Below are 10,283 nucleotides of genomic sequence, written 5' to 3' on the forward strand. Positions count from 1 at the left end.
AACATATCTTTATCTCCGGTCATATGATCAGTACATCCACTATCAAGGACCCATTCCTTTCCTCTAGCCATGTAGCCGCGAAGATTTGCCATAAGACCAAAGTGTCTCATTGCATCATCAATATCATAGTCACTATCATCATCCTCGTCATAGTATCCATGTTCAACATCATCTTGTGATTGATCAATTCCTAGAGAGGATAATTCATTAGATAAATGATCACTTCTATGTTTATATTTATGGATTCTAATAGCTTCGTAAATGATATTGCTAATGATCCCAACATCTCATATGGCACGCATGAGATTTGTAAGCTCAAATAGACAATCACCAAAGCTAGGATCACTAGAATTCTTCTTACTCAAGGCAATAGACTTATGGAGAATTTCGTCTAAATTTTTCAAGGAATAGTCTGGAAATCGTTCCTCAAGAAATCTCAATATAGTATAGGCACAATCAAGAGTAGGCAAACTAACAATCAAATTTTTGGGCAATCCTCTTATGATAAGGTTGATAGTTCTAAGATTTCGAATCATGTCAAGATCCTCTTCGGGTGCGGGATTTAAAGGATCAATATGAGGTGCACAAGGGCTAGTAATGTACTTGTTCAAATGATATTCATTGAAAATCTCAAGCATTTCATTTTTCCACTCATGGACATATTCTCCATCAAGAATAGGTACTCTACGTTTAAGACTCCCCAAAGTAGACACATCCATCTTCCTCCAAAGGTGTTTAAACCAAGTCAATGGAGACCAATGCTCTGATACCAATTGAAAGGATCGAGAATAGGTGTCTAGAGGGGGGTGAATAGACTCTAATCAAGAAAAGTTGCAGTTTTTTTAATCTCTTGAGTTGAAGTGGAGTATTAGCACTAGTTTAAACATTCACAATACATATCAAGCAAGCATGCAAGCATACAAAGAGTATATGAGCAGCGAAAAGTAAGGGATGCAAGTTGCAAGAATGTAAAGAGAAGGGATTGGAGTGTGCAAACGCAATTTGGAGACACGGAGATTTTTTATCCGTGGTTCCGATAGTTGGTGCTATCGTACATACACGTTGATGGAGACTTCAACCCACAAAGGGTAACGGTTGCGCGAGTGCATGGAGGGCTCCACACACGAAGGGTCCACGAAGAAGCAACCTTGTCTATCCCACCATGGCCGTCGCCCACAGAGGACTTGCCTCACTCGGGTAGATCTTCATGAAGTAGGCGATCTCCTTGCCTTTACAAACTCCTTGGTTCAACTCCACAATCTTGACAGAGGCTCCCAAGTGACACCTAGCCAATCTAGGAGACACCACTCTCCAAGAAGTAACAAATGGTGTGTTGATGATGAACTCCTTGCTCTTGTGCTTCAAATCATAGTCTCCCCAACACTCAACTCTCTCTCTCATAGGATTGGATTTGGTAGAAAGAAGATTTGAGTGGAAAGCAACTTGGGGAAGGCTAGAGATCAAGATTTATGTGATTGGAATTGAATATCTTGACCTCAACACAAGTGTAGGTGGTTCTCTCTCAGAAAATATGTGTTGGAAGTGTAGGCATGTTCTGATGGCTCTCTCCACGAATGAAGAGTGGGTGGAGGGCTATATATAGCCTCCACACAAAATCTAACCGTTACACACAAATCACCGAACTCGGTGGGACCGATTCAGAGAACTCGGTCGGACCGATTTGGTTCATAATGTGACCGTTAGGCATTTCGGTGGGACCGACTGGATCAACTCGGTGGGACCGATGTGCTAGGGTTAGGGTAAATCCAAAACTCGGTTTGACCGATTACTCAAACTCGGTGGGACCGATTTGGGTAATAAGTGAAACAGAATGTTGGCCAAGCAAACTCGGTGGGGCCGGTTGAAAATCTCGGTGGGACAGAAATTATTTCAAAAGACAACAGAGAGTTTTCAAGCCCATCTCGGTGAGACCGAGTTCCCATCTGTGAGACCGAACTGATTAGGGTTTCTGGCATTGGCTATGTCAACTGAACTCGATGGCTCCGGATAGAAAGAATCGGTGGGGCCGAGTTTGACTTTTGGTTTGGGACATATGTGGAAGTGAGAAAGTAGTTGAGGGCTTTGGAGCATATCACTAAGCACTTTGAGCAAGCAAGCCATTAAGCAACACATCATCCCTTCTTAATAGTATTGGCTTTCCTATGGACTCAATCTGATCTTGGATCAGTAAAATAGAAAATGTAGAGTCCTGAGCTTTGAGCTTGAGCCAATCCTTTGTCCTTAGAATATTGAAGGGGTTCCACATCCTTTAGTCCATGCCACTCCATTGTTGAACTTATCTAAAACATACTAGGTAGAAGCATTAGTCCAACAAGAGATATGTTGACATTAATTACCAAAATCACCCAGGGAGCACTTGTGCTTTCCACAAATAATTTGTATTGTATGTAATTATTAGGAAGAATAGCACCTGAGGATTTGTGAGGTAATCAGCTAGTGATCAGACGCCAAGTCCAAATTGATACGGTGCAGGAGGTATAGCATCCCACGTGGGTATTAGCAAGTACTAGTATAGTACTACCTACACAGGGATCAAATCAATCTGGAACTAGAAAATGTGCATGGGAGACATATACGAGAAGACAAAAGCGTAGATTGGCTCCAATTAAAGAATTAAAGAAAAGCAGGAATTGGATCTCCCTGTCGGCCGCATGGCTAAATTCAAATTGGATTTTGTGTACTGTTCCATGTGGAGTACTGCCGTGCATGTGTTATCCTCTTGGCTGGGACGCCGCTCGTCCGGTCGCCGTAAATTTTGTCGTTGTACTGACCTAGATCAAGGCCTAATTCCAGGCTATTGATTGCACGCCGGTGCTTCTTGGATCGGACATACTGTCCGGCGGCGGGCAGGGCTGTCGTCGCTTAAAATTTTCTCAAGCCCAATCTGCCTGTAAAAAGCAGCACGACGCAACAACGATTTTGCCTAAGAGATAATTTGCACGAAATAAATCTTTCATGAAAAAATGGCACCTGATCATCCCATCGCTTCGTGACGATCACCCAGCCGGCTCTCAATGAAAGCACCAATGTCGGTTCTATATCCGGTGTATCTCGTAGCAGGGGTCCTAAGCTAGGCATCTTGGAGCGATGGTAACATGGACACGGGATTTTACCCAGCTTCGGGCTCTCTTGAAGAGATAATACCCTACATGTTGCTTTTGATTGTATTCATATGGGTGTAGTACAAAGTATAAGTATCTACCACGAGATTGTAGTAATGAATATGAGATTGTCTATTGACTAGCCTGGCCTCGGTTTATATAACACATCAGAGGCCTAGGGTTTAGGAGAGTCCTCGTCTTCGGCGCCAAGTCTTGTGGGGTCTCCCTTGTACGAGGCATGGGCTATCCGAACTGGCCCATGAATAAACGGCCATGGGGGTCCTCGGCCCAATCCAAGAGATTGGGAGACGACGTGGTGAGTACCCCCTAGTCCAGGACACGGTCACATGCTGCATAGACTACCTTTTTTATAATTTTTAAAATATCACCTGCTTATGCTTCATGACGTGTAACATTATTGTTAGTCCTATTTTGCCATGTACAAAATAGTCTGTCTTGCTCGCTTCACTGTTGTAACTATATTTTTGCCCTAGTCATGTGTACTTACAGAAACATTTTAGGATGTAGTGACATCAACACAAAGATCTGCGAGCAGTGCGCCATGGCCGTTACCAAATGATTATGGATTGGAATTGGAATGTGCTGATGTTCTCGAGCATCAACTAGAGTTGGCAAGACAACGTGTACATGATTCTCAACGTACAATCAACAAGTTGAGACTGGACATGCAGGTATTAGATGCAGGAGTCAAAAAATGAAACAAGACACTGAGGTAACCATGAAGGAATTGGAGATTTTGCAGACTGAAATATGTGCTATCTGAATCCGGCCAATCCTTTTTTCTGAAGAGATTATAGTTCAAATGGTAAGTTCTATTGATGCGTGTCCATGATGTATGACCTTTATTTGTCCATTGTATGTAATTTGCTGTTTGTGTATGCTTTATAATCACTGGTGCCAAACTATAATGCCCAGTGGGTATATTCGGCTGTAATTTCTTTATTGTATAGTGTAGGATTATTCTATGTTTCTATGCTTTTTATTGTATAGTCTATGTTTGTTGAATATGCTATATCATTGAAATGGGGGCCAACACGCCCAAACATTTCCTGGACGCCATACAAACGAACAAACAAGTGCAGTCAAAGCGAGCCTTAATTGGGCTGGTCAAAATAATATTAAGTGGATCCCAAATGGGCCGTATAAATGGAAATGGCCTGCAGGCCTTTAGCGGGCCAAAATAAATGTCAATTTTGTCTCGGCCCTTTTACTTTACACGCCAGTAAGAGGCCGAAAGTGTTATGGGCCACAGGAGGCCCAATTTGCGAACTAGGCTTTTAACAGGCCGAAAGTCGTGTTCGGCTGAAATGATGCCCTGCAGAACGTGGGCCCCTAATGGACCTAAAGTCAAAGGCCCAACTGTTGTGCGGGCCCTTAACAGGCCGAGCGACAAAATGGGCTAAGAGTGGGCCCATTTACCGAATGGGCCGAGGACAGGCCTAAAGTCACAGCAGGCTAGAATTGGCCCAACTGCAGAATGGGCCGAGAAAAGGCCGAAAGACGTTCTGGGCCGTTAACGGGCTGGAACTGATGATGGGCGGCTAACAGGCCGAAAGAAGCTTGAGCCGCAATTGGGCCAAAAAACATAGCGGGCTGTTAACGGGCTTAAACTGACGATGGGCTGGAAATTGTCGAATCTAGAATGGGTCTTTGATGGGCCGATTCTATGTAACTTGTATGGGTCGTACTTGTAAATGGGCCTGACTCAAGTAGGCCGCTAATGGGCCGGCCCGCTTATTTTGACAGGCCCGACCTTTTCACCGGAATGGGACTCTGTTGGGCCGTGCCACATGTCGACGTATCATAGGTGCATCCTGTCCAATGATTGGATGAAATCTGTCCCAACATTGAGCCGACACATGTTTCCTCCAGCCAATGTGAATTTTACACGTGGAAAATCCCCATTGGTCCGGGATGTTAACGGGTTATCGGATCCAAAACCGGACCCGATAGCTTAACGGCGTTCCGTTACGGTGGATGCCACGTGTCGGTCACCCTTGACGAAAGCACTTCTATGACGCGCGATTTATCGTCATGGAAGTGGACACTTCCGTGATGATAATTTTGGTAATGTCATGGAACACTTCTAAGACAACACAGGTATGACTATCTTGATTCTGTCATAAATTTGTCATGGATGTACATGCATGACGGAAAACGTGACCTACTGTGACAAACACGTATCATCACGGAAGTGTATTTTTTGTAGTGGATCTTTGTTCTTCATCATCACCAACCCTTCTCCATCGCCAATTCCATGATGCTCCCCATTGGGAGTGAGTAATTCCTTTGTAGGCTCGCTGGTCGGTGAGGAGTTGGATGAGATTCATCATGTAATCGAGTTAGTTTTGTTAGGGCTTGATCCCTAGTACCCACTATGTTCCTAGATTGATGTTACTATGACTTTGCTATGCTTAATGCTTGTCACTTTGGGCCCGGGTGCCATGAACTCAGATTTGAACCGTTTATGTTATCATCATTATATCCATGTTTGCGATCCGATCTTGCAAGTTATAGTCACCTACTACGTGTTATGATCCAGCAACCCCGGAGTGACAACAACCGGGCCCACTCCCGGTGATGACCGTAGTTTGAGGAGTTCATGTATTCACTATGTGTTAATGCTTTGTTCCGGTTCTCTATTAAAAGGAGGCCTTAATATCCCTTAGTTTCCAGTATGGACCCCGCTGCCACGGGAGGGTAGGACAAAAGATGCCATGCAAGTTCTTTCCATAAGCACGTATGACTATTTGCGGAATACATGCCTACATTATATTGACGAACTGGAGTTAGTGCCGTATCACCCTAGGTTATAATTGTCACATGATGAATATCATCCAACAAGTCACCAATCCAATGCCTACGAATTTATCCTATATTGTTTCTGCTAAGTTACTACTGCTATCATCACTGTTACACTTGCTACAAAATTACTGATATCACTGTTACCGTTACTATTGCTGCTACTATTATGAAAACTACCATACTACTTTGCTACTGATCACTTTGCTGCAGATAATTAATCTTCAGGTGTGGTTGAATTGACAACTCAGCTGCTAATACCTTCAAATATTCTTTAGCTCCCCTTGTGTCGAATCTATAAATTTGGGTTGAATACTCTACCCTCGAAAACTCTTGGGATCCCCTATACTTGTGGGTTATCAGTAGGAAAATGAGAAGACAATTCCAAAGTTACCTTTTCCGAAGATTGAGAATGTATCGAGTATCACTCAATGTGATGCTACAATAGGGGAATTGGTACCGGGTTTGTTTCTCACACCTACACAAGTAAAGCTTATGGAGGAGCTTGGTTAGGATAGGTGGCACAAAATTTCAAGCAAATGTTAGTCAAGATATCAAAAATGTTGAGAAGGTTCACAAAATTGCAAGTAAAGCAAGTAGACCAATAGCAATGGGTAGCACACGGAAACCCACACACGAATAGATAAAATGGGGTCGTGCAACAAAGGAGTGAGCACAAAATGTGGAATCCACGGAAAACGCTTGTGTTGCATAAATCTAGAGAGACGCTAGCACGATTGCTCAACAGGAGGATACAACACTTGTGCACCACCTATAAGTGCAAAATGTATCAACTTTCTATCCCAAGTATGCTATATATGTATGACTAGCAAAAATGCATGTGTGTTGCAACGGGAGAATGCAAAGCGCCAGAATCAGGCAAGTGATATAGATACTGTAGTGGTGCAATACTTATCATGTAATTTTTTTAACCGTTAAATCACCCTTCTTTCTTAATTACAATATACCATGAATAATATTTGTTCTCCTCCGTAGCTCAGAAATAAATGATTAAAAAAACTTTAGCCATTATTTAGTTCGGGAAATCAGCTAAAAAATATTAATAGTACTTCTGAAACTATGTCTAAACAAAACTTGCGCCCTGGTTACATGTTTGCTACCACAAATTATTTTATAGTGTAAGATTATACAAACAACAATAGATGTCCAGCCTTTTCTCAACGCATAACAGAGTAGACGCCAAGTACACATTGTTAAAGAATGAGAATATCACTCTTATGTATGGCTGGATGGATATTACCTGCAAAAATTCCCGACAAATAAACATATCTCCTTTCCTGAATGCAGCTTCACCAGTCAAACTGGAAAAAATCCATAAAAAGTCAAACTTCGTATGCATGTGAATTGTTGCCTAAAACTACCAGAACAAACGTGTTCAACCGAATTGTTTCCGGCACTAGATCAACTAATAGTCTTACTTATATACTGAAATGTATGATGCTTATATACTGAAATAATTTTTTAGAGCAGATAAAAAAGAATGTATAGGGACTATCGGTGGCATAATTGATGGTTATATGAAACTTCTAAATTTTAAGAATCAAACATGATCTCAGGAAGTGACACACATGTGAAGTACCTAATAATAAAATCCAGATGAAATATAACCTCTATTGATTGAATGTTTTTGCCAGTTCCACTAATTTGTTTCAATATCAATGGCCACTTAGTCCAGCACATCCCCTTTATCATAGATCAGTAGAAGGCAAAAATGGATACCCATTTATGTATGCCTACTCCTATCATAGTTTATACACAGTAAAATGCTGAGATTGCATATGGCTACATAATAAGATTCCTTTGCATAATTTTTTTCTTACTTTGAAATATGGTACCAACAAATTGAAAGATTCTAATGTGTTAGTTTGAAATATGGTACCAGCAAATTGAAATATTCTAATGTGTTAGTTTTGGCACAACAGAAAATCCAGTGCATATACCTATACTCAACACCAGCTATCATGGTCACCCTTATCTTGATTGAGTACTGATCAAGCAGCACCAAGTTGAGTAAAACCAACAAATTTTAGTCACTATCTGCTAGATTTTCTATACATAAGAATAAGGACAACATCTGAACAAATCTCAGTATTCCAAAATTAAAACTAACATACCTACAACATGTATGTTTGTGTATAACCTATCTACAAGCAATGTCTTTCTTGAGGATTACATCAAGACTTAGGCCGACGTCAAGGCTGCATCGTTTTCCTCCTGGAATTGATCATGTTATTCTGTCCAACCAGAATAGCGCTGGCTTCGGCTTCCTCGACAATTATGCATGCACCCAGTCGCTGCAAGCAATTTTTGCATCATCTCTGGTACTCCATGCACGTAGTTAGCGTGATTATAGCATTATTGACAACAAAAAGGAATCCATATGTAATCTGAATCTTCACTGAACTTTTTAGGTTTAACCGTCCAGGAGCTCCATCACACAAAATTTGATAGCTCAAACTTTTACCCTTACCGGTCCATCATCCATGGCAAATCCACCACATACATGGCTTTGCATTGAGACAGTTCACCATCTTCATCTCACATCACTTTTCACACTACATATCCACGAACCAATCCAGTTAATGTTCGACAACTAAAAAAAAATCAGAGTAAATCAATGAATGCATGAATAAATCGATTGATCCGTTGCAACGGGGAGAAAAAAATCACACACGCCACCAAGCTCTACGACCTTCGCCTCGGACATGGCAATGAAGCATACTCGGCGCCCATGCAATGGGCCCCACAATGATCTTGCACCCCTGCAGCCCAACTGGCGAAGTTGTCGGCGAGTCAAGGCAGCAGCGGAGTAGGCACGAGACAGCTGCCACGAGCTACTTGGCCGCCTTTCCTCAAAATTCAACACAACAACAAAGGGAACTTGTCTAGAGATTGCGCTTGAACACTTAGCTGCAGCACAAATGATCAAAACTTTGAAGAATACAAATTAGGATGTGCTTTACAGTGGGATATACAGTGTATATGACAGCAAAAACGGGAAAGTAAAAAAAGGAAATGATTAAATGTCTTTTTACCTCATGATAACATTATTTTGCCCTGCATCACGTATTGTAATGATGTCACAAGCATGCTCTTGACGACAATGATTCACATGTGCTAGATACCTGCAAAGGATGGAGAAAAGAAGGGCTTGTATCTATCAAGCATAAATATTTACCGAATAAAATCGATATGATCCGTACCAACTTGAGCAGGATTGTCGAATAGCTTCCTCTTATATAGAATCTACATAAGAAAATCTAGCACATCGAATATATACATTTGTTTTGCAATGACACAGAAATCAGATTGTTTCAAAGATAGTGAGGATCGACAGAGGGTCTTGAAGAATTCTGACAATGTAAATCGTAATATGTTACAACCTCCATCACACATGTAATTTTATCAAATTGACAAGGCAAGTTATAGGAATGGTAGCCTAAAAATGGTTCCATCTAAATCATGGTATGTTCCTGTTTGAGATCGTTTATAGAATCAGTAAAATATAACAACATTAGGGATCAAGATCAAAGATCAATTAAGAAAAACAGGGATTAGGGAATCGTACTTACCTTGTTAAGAATGACACTGCTGGAATTAGTGAAGCGATGTGTGGTGCGCAGGCCAATGGATTCGTGACTCCTTGATACACAAATGTACGTACACGAAGGTTGCTGGTATGAAACTTGAAAGCAGATTGATTCATCTGTCGGCCGGACATACACGAACACAGTTTTGTTCTGTTTCTTTAGGGAAAGGCATCCATTCTTGACCATATATCCATTACTAAATGAAAGTTATTTTCAGATTTTTAATTTGGAAGATCAATAATTAGCCTCGATCCATATCAAGTATGTAGAAGTTCCCTGTTTTCCTTGAAAAAGCAAGATTGCAATTGCGCATTTTTCATACTCAAATAGTCAAATTAGTACATTTTGTTAAGAAAATATCCTTCAGGTGTGCCTTTTGTTTCTTGAGGGTCCACTGGTTCTGTAGTATCTGTGTCTAATATTTTTAGAAATCATTTTTTGCTTTTTGTGTGGTGTATACAGTCAATCTAACTAACATATGCGTTCAATAGTTCAGTCAGTCGGTCGATCAGTCAGCTAATTGGATAAAGATCAAGCTTGGCACCACAAAAATTGAGAGGAGAACTGAATATGCATGTTATCCTTCATTAATCATTCATATGATCCTTAGATCATCGATCCACCATTATTGAGTCAGAAAAGAAATCTTCCTTTTTTACATCAAAGATAGCACACTACCCACTTCCTTATTTTTAGAATGTACTCCCTCCGTTCCAAAATAGATGAC

Source organism: Triticum dicoccoides, chromosome 5B (assembly GCF_002162155.2).
Source record: "Triticum dicoccoides isolate Atlit2015 ecotype Zavitan chromosome 5B, WEW_v2.0, whole genome shotgun sequence".
Taxonomy (NCBI): domain Eukaryota; kingdom Viridiplantae; phylum Streptophyta; class Magnoliopsida; order Poales; family Poaceae; genus Triticum; species Triticum dicoccoides.